The 14,084-nt window shown below is 41.7% G+C and overlaps 1 protein-coding gene across 2 annotated transcripts in view; it reads right to left on the bottom strand.

The window, feature by feature from the left end:
* LOC128704862 (cytochrome P450 3A11) overlaps positions 1–12,922 on the bottom strand; it is a 119,677-nt gene extending 106,755 nt beyond the window's left edge. The window contains exon 1 of one of the 2 annotated variants that reach the window (XM_070087226.1): positions 12,808–12,922. The gene's annotated coding sequence lies outside the window, so the exon portion shown is untranslated. The remainder of the gene's footprint in view (positions 1–12,807) is intronic. The other variant, XM_070087232.1, reaches the window with a different exon arrangement.
* Between the last annotated feature and the right edge of the window lie 1,162 nt (positions 12,923–14,084).

Below are 14,084 nucleotides of genomic sequence, written 5' to 3'. Positions count from 1 at the left end.
TCTGTACCTTTTCCATTCTCTAGTACACCTAGTTTTTGCCTCCCTACACCTTTGGGTGAACCAAGGACTCGTTCTGTTCTTCCCATTATTCCTGTTTCCCTTGGGAACAAACCTCTCCTCTGCCTCCTTGCATTTTGTTGCCACATAGTCCATCATTTCTTGTACTGGTTTTCCTGTCAGTTCCCTCTCCCACTGAATGTTTTGAAGGAAGTTCCTCATGCCTGAGTAGTTCCCCCTTTTGTAGTTTGGTTTTTCCCATCCTATTCCTGCTACTCTCTCCACTTGGAGCTCAACTATGTAGTCGAAGCACAGAACCACATGATCACTAGCTCCCAGGGGCCTTTCATACAAGATATCCTCGATGTCTGAACTACTCAAGGTGAATACAAGGTCCAGTCTTGCTGGTTCATCTTCTCCTCTCTCTCTGGTAGTGTCTCTAACATGTTGATGCATGAGGTTTTCCAGTACTACATCCATCATCTTGGCTCTCCATGTTTCGGAACCCCCATGGGGCTCCAGGTTTTCCCAGTCAATCTCCTTGTGATTGAAATCACCCATAACTAGTAACTTTGCTCCCCCCACGTGTGCTCTCCTGGCCACCTCGGCTAGTGTGTCGACCATGGCTCTGTTGCTCTCATCGTATTCTTCTCTTGGTCTCCTGCAGTTCTGTGGTGGGTTGTACATTACTGCAATTATCACCTTATGTCCCTCAGACTGGATTGTTCCTACTAAGTAGTCCCTTTCACCCATGCCATCCATTCCTTCCATTTTCTCAAAACCCCACTGGCTTTTAATGAGCAGTGCAACTCCTCCTCCCCCTCTCCTCCCTCTGTCTTTCCTGAAGATTTGATATCCGGGTGGAAAGATTGAATCTGTTATTATTCTGGTGAGTTTTGTTTCTGTGAGTGCTATTATGTCTGGGGATGTCTCCTTGATTCTTTCGTGCCACTCCTCATACTTATTTGTTATTCCATCTGCATTTGTATACCGTACCTTCAACTTCTTTTCTAAGACTGTGGTCTGGGAGGTGTATTGGGGTTGGGGAAGTGGGAGACCTGATAAGGAACTATGGGTGGTTGCTGTGGGGGTGGAGTTTGTAATGTAGTGGGTGGGGGCATTGGATATGGCATGGGTGTTGTGGTTTAGAGTGTTTGGCTGCACTGGGGTTGACCTGGTTGGGAGGCTTCTATAGGAAGCTGTGAGGGAGGTTGTATTTGATCTTCTTCCTGTGTCTGGGATCTCCTGTCTGTCTTCTCCATCCCCTCTCTTTCCTCCTTTCGCCTTTGTACCATCTCTCTCAGTTTCCGCCTTTCGTCTTGTGTTCTGTCGCGGTCGAGATACACCTTCCTGTATCCCGGCATGTCCCTTAATCGTGCTTTTTCCTGCAGTATCCTGTTCCGAGTCGATTCTGCCTTGAAGGTCACTTTCACTGGCCGGTTTCTTTTTTTTACAAACCCCCCTATTCTCCGAAAATTTTCCAGCTGGGTCATGTCGTCTTCTCCGATTACTTTCATGATGCTTTCAATTGCTTTTTTGTCCCCTTGTTTTCTTGCTTCATATGTTTCCCCTTCAACTTCCTGTAGCCCATACACAAAGACTGACCTCACCCTTTCATTCTCCCACTGCATATCCCTGTGTATCCCCTCATTCAATTTGATTTCCCCCATTGCAGCTTTCCTTTCTTCAGTTTCACTAGCTACTGTACATGGGCTCAGTGGCCTGTCATTTTCCCATCTCGGCTTTCCCTGGGCTCTGTTGTGGTCTTTTAGGGCCTCCACATATAGCTTAGCTCTTTCATTTACTACAGTCTCCACTGATAGAGCTTCTACATGCAGTTTTGCTCCTCCTTTCACTACAGTCCCCTTATTTGTGGCTGAGGTAGCGGTCTCTGTTGTCAATCCCATAATGTTCTTTAGTTCTTTAGGCTGTTTCAGATTTTCCAGTTCCTCTTCTAAACTCTGTATCCTGGCCTCTGCTGCTTTGACTTTCACCTCCCACTTCCTGCTTTCCATGTCTATCCTCTCTTCCATTCTCATGCTAAGTTCTTCTAGTTTCTTTTCCCATTCTTGTTCCCTTTTTGTGAGCTCTGCTGCCCAATCTTCCTTTGCAGTTTCCTCCTCCTGTCCCTTGGGTTTTCTTGTTGCTCTCTGGCAACCCATTTTTGTTTTATCCTGATTGCCTCAGAGTGGGAAACCTATGTAATTCTGTATGTTAGGTTAGTATTGTATATGTCAGAGTGTGGGGGGGGAGGTAGAGGAGGAACTGTGGCTATATGGGAGAGTAGTGGGGAGGGGGAGTGGGAAGGAGAGTGAAGCAAGTGGGTAAGTGGGTGAGGGAGAGGTGGGGAGGGGGAGGGATCAGGTGAAGGAGTGAGATGTCGGTGGGGGAGGGGGGGAGTGTATGTGTGAGTCTGGCAATATGTGTGTGTGTGTTGCATGTGTGTGTGGGGAGGGGTGGGGGTGGGGGGGGGAGGGGGGGGGGGGGGTGTGGGTGTGTGGGTGTGTGGGTGTGTGTGGGTGTGGGTGTGTGTGGGGGTGTGTGGGTGGGTGTGTGGGTGGGTGTGTGGGTGTGTGGGTGGGTGTGTGGGTGGGTGTGTGGGTGGGTGTGTGGGTGGGTGTGTGGGTGGGTGTGTGGGTGGGTGGGTGTGTGGGTGGGTGTGTGGGTGGGTGTGTGGGTGTGCGTGTGCACACTAGGCTACGCTACTCTTTTGAAGATTATAAAAAAATTTTCCCAATCAATTCCTTATTAATATGCACTAATATATACTATATAATATTAATTGCGTACACTTGTATTTGTGTGTGTGTGTGTTTACTAGCTTGTCGTTCTTTGAAAAAGAGGGGGGGGGTTACGTTAACACTATTTGTTATTGTTGTTGTTTCACCGGTACTCTCCCGGCCCAGATCTCCGCACACTACGCTACTTTACTTTTTGAAGATTATAGGATTATTTTTTCTCACTCAATTCCTTATTAATATATACTGTTTATTGTTGCAACCCCTGAATGGGTTACAATGATTATTATGTATATATAATGTATATTACCTTTTCATTTAATTTTATATTGCTTATATTTGCGATAATAGCTAAATCGTAAATGTATGACTTTATATTATTATTTGACTGTTATATTGTTATTTAGCTTATGTTGTTAGGATGTATATAAAATGTGCTCAGTTAGTCTTGATTGTCAAACTACTGTAATTATCGCTTGTCGCTCGTTATACTGCCGGCTTCTGAGCTGCAGTTGTCCACGTAGCTATCACGTGATCGAGGGGGGGGTGTCCTCACCTCTCGTGAAGTAGTCAGTCTGCTGGAGACTCGCTTGGTGGTTGGACAGATTGTCTGTCTGAGAGTCTGCTGGAGACTCGCTTGGTGGTTGGACAGATTGTCTGTCTCATTATTCTTGTTAGTTCTGTAGAACTCTGTTCTCAGAACATTGTATAGACTTTGTGATTTTCGACGTTGTACTGAGGTTGTGTGTCACATAGACACTCTGAGTATCTCAGGTCCTTAGCTATAGCTTCTGACCTAATTTTGTACTGGTTCCTGTGTATTGTCACAGTCATGGTTTTACCTATGCTGAACTTAGATTCAGTATTATGGGAGTTTTGTAACTTTTGTGGAGGATCTGCAGATGGTCCCTACTTAGTGTCGTTATATTATCTCCTTGTTCCTGATTCTGTGTCGCAGTCGCTTGATATTGCATTGCTATTGGGCTTAGCATTCTTTGTTGTTCAAGCAGACTGTTCGGGTTGCCAGTCGGTCAAGAAGTTAGTTTATTTGAGGACTTTGTCAGTCACTTGTTTAAGTCTTATTCGAGTCTTGAGACATAGCTAACTACTTAAGAGCACTTACACGCATACACACACTTACTTGTACATATTTGTAATATCTTATTAAATGTTAATGTACCTGACGGTACTTAAGAATTATAAATGTGATATGTGCTTTCAGCACAATAATATTGAACTCGAGAGATTGATTTTATTTTGATTGCTGTAATTAATTTAATTTGATAATATACCTCTAGACAACTTACTACTTAATAAATTTATTAAATTTTAATTTCTCTAGTTAGTAGCCTACCAGTTGTAATCCTAAAGCACTATTGAACCATACTGAATTTTTTAATGGATAATTGGACAAGGATACTGACTACTTGTTACGAAAACCCAGTAACAGGCTGGATGCTAGAAGGGCAGTCCTTTCTAGTATTCACTGGAGATCTCTAAGCTTTTAGAATCGCGTTTTTTGTAACAAATGGGGGCCTGTCCGGGATACTCTTGATCCAAGGTGTTCTAGAAACTGTCCGGGAGGCTCTTGATCCAAGGTGTTGGAGAAATTGTCCAGTTTATCATACTAGTACATCTATGATCAAACACTTTGAGTACTTTCCTAATCTGAAGACTTTGAGTTTAGTCTTGTACAACATACCAGGTGGATGTATGTACCTGACTGAGTCTCTTGATCCAAGGAGATGGAAATACTGTTTATGAGCTCTAACTCTAAGACAACCAACACTAAAATTCCTATTAGGATTATAGTTTCCCATAATCACTCTCTCGTAGTACAATTATTTTTGTGATGTATGCCAAAGTGAAACAGTTAATTGATACTCTGACTTTGTCTGAGTTAAGTACATTAAAACTTCAGACGTGTTGGCAAGTAGCCAAATATCTCGGTGTGACGTATAACAGGAATTACACAGCTGAAACTGTCAGAGCATTAATTAAAGATATATTGTTTCCTGCTCATACAGAGATGTCTGATTATGATTCAGATTCAGAAAGCCTAGTGTCACATTTAGGAAGTATGACTCTATTTGATGAAGAGAAAGAGCAACTAGAGCAGAAGTGAGCCTAGTGTCTGAGCCTAGTGTAGCTCAGTTCTCGCTCACTCCTTCCTTTACTGACACTATAGTACAGAGTATAGCTGGTATGACACAGCCTAATACTAGTACAGTGTATACTACACCTGTATTTACTTATCCTAGACCAGATCTAGACACTCTAGAGACGGCTGGACCAAGTGTCCGACCTAAGGACCGTCCAGACCATGTTAATTTCCCTACTCCTCCATTACCCACTGGTCCTATCTCTCAGGAACAGTTTGAGAGGTTTGAACGCCTCCTTATGTTGCAGACTGCACAAATAGAGGCACAGAGGAGATTGAACGAAGAAGATTTCCAAAGAGAAAATGTTCGTCTGTTAAGACAACAGACTGATAGATCACAGGACCCATTTAATGTGCAGAAAGCTGCATCCATGGTTCCTAAGTTTTTTGAAAGTGACTTAGACACATATTTTGATGTGTTTGAGAACCAGGCTCGTGCTATGAACTGGCCACGTAAGCACTGGGCAACATTGCTTCATACTGCTTTGACGGGAAGAGCTCAAACTTGTACGGCTGCTTTACCATTTGCTAAGTACATTAGTTATGACGCTGTCAAACAAACTATTCTAGAGACATATAACTTGTTACCTGTAAGTTATCAAAGAGCATTTCGTACGTTACAACGACGACAAGATCAAACTTGTGTAGAGTTTGCTCGTGAGAAAAAAGTTGCATTTGAGAGATGGACTAGAGCTGCTAAATGTACCAACTACGGCAGCCTTGTTCAGTTGTTGCTACATGAAGAGTTTAACAACTGTATGTCTGCTGACATACAAGAATACCTGATCGATCATACTACCTCAGATATTCTGGAAACTGCAGCATTAGCAGACAATTACGAAATTTCTCACAAACTTGTACGTACTAAAACACAAAGAAACAAGGTAACTAAAAATTGTCCTAGAAGTTGGCAACCTAAATCAGCTGCTTATTGCCGGCCTGATGTACCTGCTACTGTAACTTCTCGTACCTTTACCAGGAAAACTCACAATCCTGAATCTGTCTCTGTGGCTAGACAGAAATCTGATATCGAGAAGAAGAAAGTTAAATGTACCTATTGTAACAGGAAAGGACATACTAGAGAGTATTGCTATAAGTTAGAAAGAGATACGAGATACGGTCGTGCGGCTGGCGCCCCCACACAAGTCGTATCCTCTTCCGAGCAACAAAGGCACCAAAATCCTAGCAATTCCTCTTATCCTACTGTTTTAGATAATGTTACTCAGGATAGATGACTAGCGTCAGAAAGTGTATCTGACGAAAAGATTCGTTCAGCGATGAGTCCTTACTTTTCGAGAGATAAAGTAGGATTTGACGAATCACATCTAACTGAGATAATTTCTTTCAGAGACACTGGCAGTTATCTCACGGACTTATTGAGCGCAGTAAAAGTCCATGGGCATCTCCCTGTATTTTAGTGCCTAAACCTGACGGTAGTTTCAGGATGTGCACTGATTACAGGAAAGTGAACTCTGTCACCTTGCCTGATGGTTATCCTCTACCTCGCATTGACGACCTTATTGATCGTGTGTCAGGAGCCCAGTTTGTCAGCCGTTTAGATCTCTTACGAGGCTATTATCAAGTCCCGCTTACTGAACGTGCTCAAGAAATATCTGCTTTTACTGTTCAAGATGGATTGTTTAACTACCTCGTCACCCCCTTCGGCCTATGTAACGCGGCTTCTTCATTCCAGCGTATAATGAACGAGTTGACCCACAACTTAGAAGGAGTAGAAGCCTACCTTGACGACTTAGTGGTGTACAGTGACGAGTGGGAACAGCACTTGACGCGTCTCAGAGCATTGTTTGAGAGACTGGCGCACTACAACTTCACTGTTAACTTAGCTAAATGTAGTTTTGGTCAAGCCAAGATTACCTATCTAGGCTTTTGTATCGGCCAAGGTGAGGTTGCTCCTATTGAGGCTAAGGTTCGTGCAATTTCTGAATTTCCAGTGCCACAGGATAGGAAAGGAGTACAGAGATTCCTGGGTATGGCAGGATATTATCGCAGGTTCTGTCCAAACTTTTCTCAGATTGCAGCTCCTCTCACTGAGCTTACTAGTAGCAAAGTTCAGTTCACCTGGACTAGAGATTGTTCAGACTCGTTCAAAAGGTTGAAGCGCTTGCTATCCTCTGCTCCTGTGTTGAAGAGTCCTAATTTCAATCTTCCCTTCTTTTTACATATAGATGCGAGTGGTTATGCAGTGGGTGCTGTGCTGCTCCAACAGTCAACATCCACTGACATTCTCCATCCTATATGTTACTATTCATCTAAGCTTAAACGACACCAGAAAAATTATGCCACTATTGAGAAAGAGGCTCTAGCTCTTGTGGTGTCATTGGAACATTTTGACGTGTATTTGGGCACTTCCCCATTTAAAATTAACGTTTTTTCAGACCACAATCCACTCACTTATATAAATACTATGAAAAGTAAAAATGCTAGGATCATGAGGTGGGCCCTCAGAATCCAACCTTATTCTATTAGTATAAAACACATAAGTGGTCATTGTAATGTAATTGCTGACGCTCTGTCTCGTCCTTAATAATTATCAGTTACATTAAATTAACGTAATTTTATGCCCAAATACCTTTTGTTACTTGCTATGTCAAATTCAGTAAAGTAACTTAATCCCTCCAGCCCATATTAACTATATATACTCATGTCATGTCTAATTATTATATTTATATATTCACAGTAATGTTGTGTGAGGAGGAGACAAGCTGAGTGTTGAGTGAGTAGTGTGGTGCGGGTGATGTACTGCGTGACGCAACACTGTCCTGCCGCAGACCCCCCCCTCACTACACACCTTAAGCTGTTTCATACTCAGATGTTCATACTGCCTAGCATTCCACAACCACTACTTAAGAGTGGAATGCAGTCTCTACTATGATCGAGCCTCAACGTGCCCTCCTTGTCAGCGCTATCCTGTCTCTACACTGATGTACATAACCACGAGTATGCAGATACGATACTGTGTACTGCCCTAGTACCTAGGGGCATATCCTAGTGACGGACGCTGTGAAATTGTAGAGGTGCTTGGCACAAGAGACTGATCAAATTTTATATTGATAATAGTATTGATATGAGTAATCAGAAATAATGTGAAAGACAATGCAACTCCTAGTGCGACCCTCTGTCGTGTTGGGGGGGGTGTTGCAACCCCTGAATGGGTTACAATGATTATTATGTATATATAATGTATATTACCTTTTCATTTAATTTTATATTGCTTATATTTGCGATAATAGCTAAATCGTAAATGTATGACTTTATATTATTATTTGACTGTTATATTGTTATTTAGCTTATGTTGTTAGGATGTATATAAAATGTGCTCAGTTAGTCTTGATTGTCAAACTACTGTAATTATCGCTTGTCGCTCGTTATACTGCCGGCTTCTGAGCTGCGCTGTCCACGTAGCTATCACGTGATCGAGGGGGGGGTGTCCTCACCTCGCCTAAAAGTCAGTCTCTGGAGACTCGCTTGGTGGTTGGACAGATTGTCTGTCTGACAGTCTGCTGGAGACTCGCTGGTTGGACAGATTGTCAGATTGTCTCATTATTCTTGTTAGTTCTGTAGAACTCTGTTCTCAGAACATTGTATAGACTTTGTGATTTTCGACGTTGTACTGAGGTTGTGTGTCACATAGACACTCTGAGTATCTCAGGTCCTTAGCTATAGCTTCTGACCTAATTTTGTACTGGTTCCTGTGTATTGTCACAGTCACAGTTTTACCTATGCTGAACTTAGATTCAGTATTATGGGAGTTTTGTAACTTTTGTGGAGGATCTGCAGATGGTCCCTACTTAGTGTCGTTATATTATCTCCTTGTTCCTGATTCTGTGTCGCAGTCGCTTGATATTGCATTGCTATTGGGCTTAGCATTCTTTGTTGTTCAAGCAGACTGTTCGGGTTGCCAGTCGGTCAAGAAGTTAGTTTATTTGAGGACTTTGTCAGTCACTTGTTTAAGTCTTATTCGAGTCTTGAGACATAGCTAACTACTTAAGAGCACTTACACGCATACACACACACTTGTACATATTTGTAATATCTTATTAAATGTTAATGTACCTGACGGTACTTAAGAATTATAAATGTGATATGTGCTTTCAGCACAATAATATTGAACTCGAGAGATTGATTTTATTTTGATTGCTGTAATTAATTTAATTTGATAATATACCTCTAGACAACTTACTACTTAATAAATTTATTAAATTTTAATTTCTCTAGTTAGTAGCCTACCAGTTGTAATCCTAAAGCACTATTGAACCATACTGAATTTTAATGGATAATTGGACAAGGATACTGACTACTTGTTACGAAAACCCAGTAACAGGCTGGATGCTAGAAGGGCAGTCCTTTCTAGTATTCACTGGAGATCTCTAAGCTTTTAGAATCGCGTTTTTTTAGAAAAGAATGAATAATTTATTTTTTCTGACCTTATTTTTCTGTCCCTTTATGATGGCGATAATTTTTTTATGAAAGTAAAGGGGTAAATAGAGAAATACATCAAGCAGAGGGGATTAATGATGGAGGAAAAGTTGAGAATCCCTGGTTTATAGGATTCCTCGTCAAATATGTGATCAAATTTATTTCGGTCAAACTGGTAAAAGTCTTGAGCTAAGGTTAAAACAACATAAATATAGTATTGGAAGAGGACAAGATTCTAATGCTCCTTTTATTCATGTGAGAGATTTTAACGATCTAACTGATTTTCAAAAGGCTGAAAAATTATATCAAGGAAGTCCACTGTCGACAGGAATATAATAGAATCATGTTTCATAAAAAGTAGTTTTGAAAATACAGTGGAACCCGAATATCAGCCGCTGCGTTTATCGGCTGTTTCGTATTTAGGCCAGTTTTGGGGCGGAAATTTTGCTCTGTATTTCGGCCGGTGCCTCGTAAATCGTCTGTATTATATGCATCAGCCTGCCTCCTGCTGGGAACGCCATGCGTAGGTGAGCCAGTCTCCCTATGTCTCTTGGTGAATGAGCATATACTCTGCACATTCATCCAAACATTTCCATAAAATCAATTGTTTTTGTGCTTGTTTATTAAGTGCGACTGTGAAAAAAGCCACCATGGACCCAAAGAAATGTCAGAGAGCCAGCCCTTTGATACAGAAAGTGAGAAACACGATGGAATTTAAGAAAGAGGTTATTGAAAAATATAAGAGTGGTGTGCAGATGCTGGAACTTACCAGGATGTATGGGAAATCCAAATCAACAATCACTTCCATCCTAGCAAAGAAAGAACGAGGATATGGAAGAGTTTGTGGAGGACAACAGGGAAGAGCTATCCACTCTAGAGCTGCAACAGACCACAGCTGAGGAACTCACTTTAGAGGAGGAGGAGGAAGAGAGAGGGTAGGAGGTGCCTTCTTCAGAGATTAAGGAGATTTGTGGAATGTGTAGTAGGGTGCAAGCTGTTGCTAAAAAATATCACCCTGACCAAGCTGAAACAAGCCATATCTGCAACATGTTCAGTGACCAAACCTTGGCCTACTTCAGGCAAACCTTAAGAGGCACCAGAAACAGAGCACTCTGGACAGATGTTTTGTGCGACAGGGGTCCAGTGACTCTCAGGATGGTCCTAGTGCCATTAAAAGACAAAGAAAGGAAGTAACCCCAGAGAGGGAATTGTTACCTGAAGTCATTATGGAAGGGGATTCCCCTTCCAAACAATAACCATAACTCCCTCTCCCCTCCTCACCTTCTTCCATATGCCAACAAGAGTCTTCAATAAAGGTATGTGATGTTTATATTTATTTATATTTATTTATCATTTTTTGTGTACGCAAAACTATAGTTACAATTTACAAAATGTATTTTGTTTATTATTTTTGGGTGTCTGGAATGGATTAATTGTATTTACATTAATTCTTATGGGAAATATTGCTTCAAATTTAGGCTGACCTTCTGGAACGGATTAGGGCTGATATTCGGGGTTCCACTGTAATATGAATATTTCTTTTGGTTTATATGAATTAGATTCATTAACAATTAATAAAATTTGGGAAGAATTTAAGATACATTAGACAAACAATTTTTGACTAGAATATATGTTGTTTCACGGATCACTGACTACCTACCTACATCATCATAAAAAGTCAGTTGTTGTTGTGAGTGGCAGCGAGGTGTAGTCTCGTCCTTATATGCCTTCCTGCTAACCTTTATTTTCATAGTTCCTTGATAATGTGAGAAGTCACAAAAGAGTTTAGCATTTCACTATTTTTTCACAATGGTTGATTTGCATATTGTGATATCACCTGTTTACTGTGATATATATATATATATATATATATATATATATATATATATATATATATATATATATATATATATATATATATATATATATATATATATATATATATATATATATATATATATATATTTTTTTTTTTTTTTTTTTTTTTTTATTATCACACTGGCCGATTCCCACCAAGGCAGGGTGGCCCGAAAAAGAAAAACTTTCACCATCATTCGCTCCATCACTGTCTTGCCAGAAGGGTGCTTTACACTACAGTTTTTAAACTGCAACATTAACACCCCTCCTTCAGAGTGCAGACACTGTACTTCCCATCTCCAGGACTCAAGTCCGGCCTGCCGGTTTCCCTGAATCCCTTCATAAATGTTACTTTGCTCACACTCCAACAGCACGTCAAGTATTAAAAACCATTTGTCTCCATTCACTCCTATCAAACACGCTCACGCATGCCTGCTGGAAGTCCAAGCCCCTCACACACAAAACCTCCTTTACCCCCTCCCTCCAACCCTTCCTAGGCCGACCCCTACCCCGCCTTCCTTCCACTACAGACTGATACACTCTTGAAGTCATTCTGTTTCGCTCCATTCTCTCTACATGTCCGAACCACCTCAACAATCCTTCCTCAGCCCTCTGGACAACAGTTTTGGTAATCCCGCACCTCCTCCTAACTTCCAAACTTCGAATTCTCTGCATTATATTCACACCACACATTGCCCTCAGACATGACATCTCCACTGCCTCCAGCCTTCTCCTCGCTGCAACATTCATCACCCACGCTTCACACCCATATAAGAGCGTTGGTAAAACTATACTCTCATACATTCCCCTCTTTGCCTCCAAGGACAAAGTTCTTTGTCTCCACAGACTCCTAAGTGCACCACTCACTCTTTTTCCCTCATCAATTCTATGATTCACCTCATCTTTCATAGACCCATCCGCTGACACGTCCACTCCCAAATATCTGAATACATTCACCTCCTCCATACTCTCTCCCTCCAATCTGATATCCAATCTTTCATCACCTAATCTTTTTGTTATCCTTATAACCTTACTCTTTCCTGTATTCACCTTTAATTTTCTTCTTTTGCACACCCTACCAAATTCATCCACCAATCTCTGCAGCTTCTCTTCAGAATCTCCCAAGAGCACAGTGTCATCAGCAAAGAGCAGCTGTGACAACTCCCACCCTGTGTGTGATTCTTTATCTTTTAACTCCACGCCTCTTGCCAAGACCCTCGCATTTACTTCTCTTACAACCCCATCTATAAATATATTAAACAACCACGGTGACATCACACATCCTTGTCTAAGGCCTACTTTTACTGGGAAAAAATTTCCCTCTTTTCTACATACTCTAACTTGAGCCTCACTATCCTCGTAAAAACTCTTCACTGCTTTCAGTAACCTACCTCCTACACCATACACTTGCAACATCTGCCACATTGCCCCCCTATCCACCCTGTCATACGCCTTTTCCAAATCCATAAATGCCACAAAGACCTCTTTAGCCTTATCTAAATACTGTTCACTTGTATATATATATATATATATATATATATATATATATATATATATATATATATATATATATATATATATATATTCATATATATATACTGGTTACAGTTGACTTACAGTTCTGCTTAAGAAGCACTTGTTCTTGAGTTTCCACAGCCTTTCACGAAAGACACTATGTGATGAAGGACCGATGACCAGCTGACGTCTCGTACTGTGTTTCCAGCTATCACTGCTATCACTGCTATCACTGCTATCACTGCTATCACTGCTATCACTACTATCGGTAGGTAGATACCTTATCATACTGACATCAGCTATCAAGTTCCTCTTGTTAGCAACTCCACGACGACATTACCTACTCTAGGGCTCATAGACCGTGTATCTAGGCTCATAGACCGTGTATCTAGGCTCATAGACCGTGTATCTGGGCTCATAGACCGTGTATCTAGTCTCATAGACCGTGTATCTAGGCTCATAGACCGTGTATCTAGGCTCATAGACCGTGTATCTGGGCTCATAGACCGTGTATCTAGTCTCATAGACCGTGTATCTAGGCTCATAGACCGTGTATCTAGGCTCATAGACCGTGTATCTAGGCTCATAGACCGTGTATCTGGGCTCATAGACCGTGTATCTAGTCTCATAGACCGTGTATCTAGGCTCATAGACCGTGTATCTAGGCTCATAGACCGTGTATCTAGGCTCATAGACCGTGTATCTGGGCTCATAGACCGTGTATCTAGGCTCATAGACCGTGTATCTAGGCTCATAGACCGTGTATCTAGGCTCATAGACCGTGTATCTAGGCTCATAGACCGTGTATCTAGGCTCATAGACCGTGTATCTGGGCTCATAGACCGTGTATCTAGGCTCATAGACCGTGTATCTAGGCTCATAGACCGTGTATCTAGGCTCATAGACCGTGTATCTGGGCTCATAGACCGTGTATCTAGGCTCATAGACCGTGTATCTAGGCTCATAGACCGTGTATCTAGGCTCATAGACCGTGTATCTAGGCTCATAGACCGTGTATCTAGGCTCATAGACCGTGTATCTAGGCTCATAGACCGTGTATCTAGGCTCATAGACCGTGTATCTAGGCTCATAGACCGTGTATTCTGGGCTCATAGACCGTGTATCTAGGCTCATAGACCGTGTATCTAGTCTCATAGACCGTGTATTCTGGGCTCATAGACCGTGTATCTAGTCTCATAGACCGTGTATCTAGGCTCATAGACCGTGTATCTGGGCTCATAGACCGTGTATCTAGGCTCATAGACCGTGTATCTAGGCTCATAGACCGTGTATTCTGGGCTCATAGACCGTGTATCTAGGCTCATAGACCGTGTATCTAGTCTCATAGATCGTGTATCTGGGCTCATAGACCGTGTATC

The sequence above is a fragment of the Cherax quadricarinatus genome, chromosome 2 (assembly GCF_038502225.1).
Source record: "Cherax quadricarinatus isolate ZL_2023a chromosome 2, ASM3850222v1, whole genome shotgun sequence".
NCBI lineage: Eukaryota > Metazoa > Arthropoda > Malacostraca > Decapoda > Parastacidae > Cherax > Cherax quadricarinatus.
The sequence above is the reverse complement of the archived record's forward strand: the minus strand, read 5'-3'. Positions and strand labels throughout refer to the sequence as shown.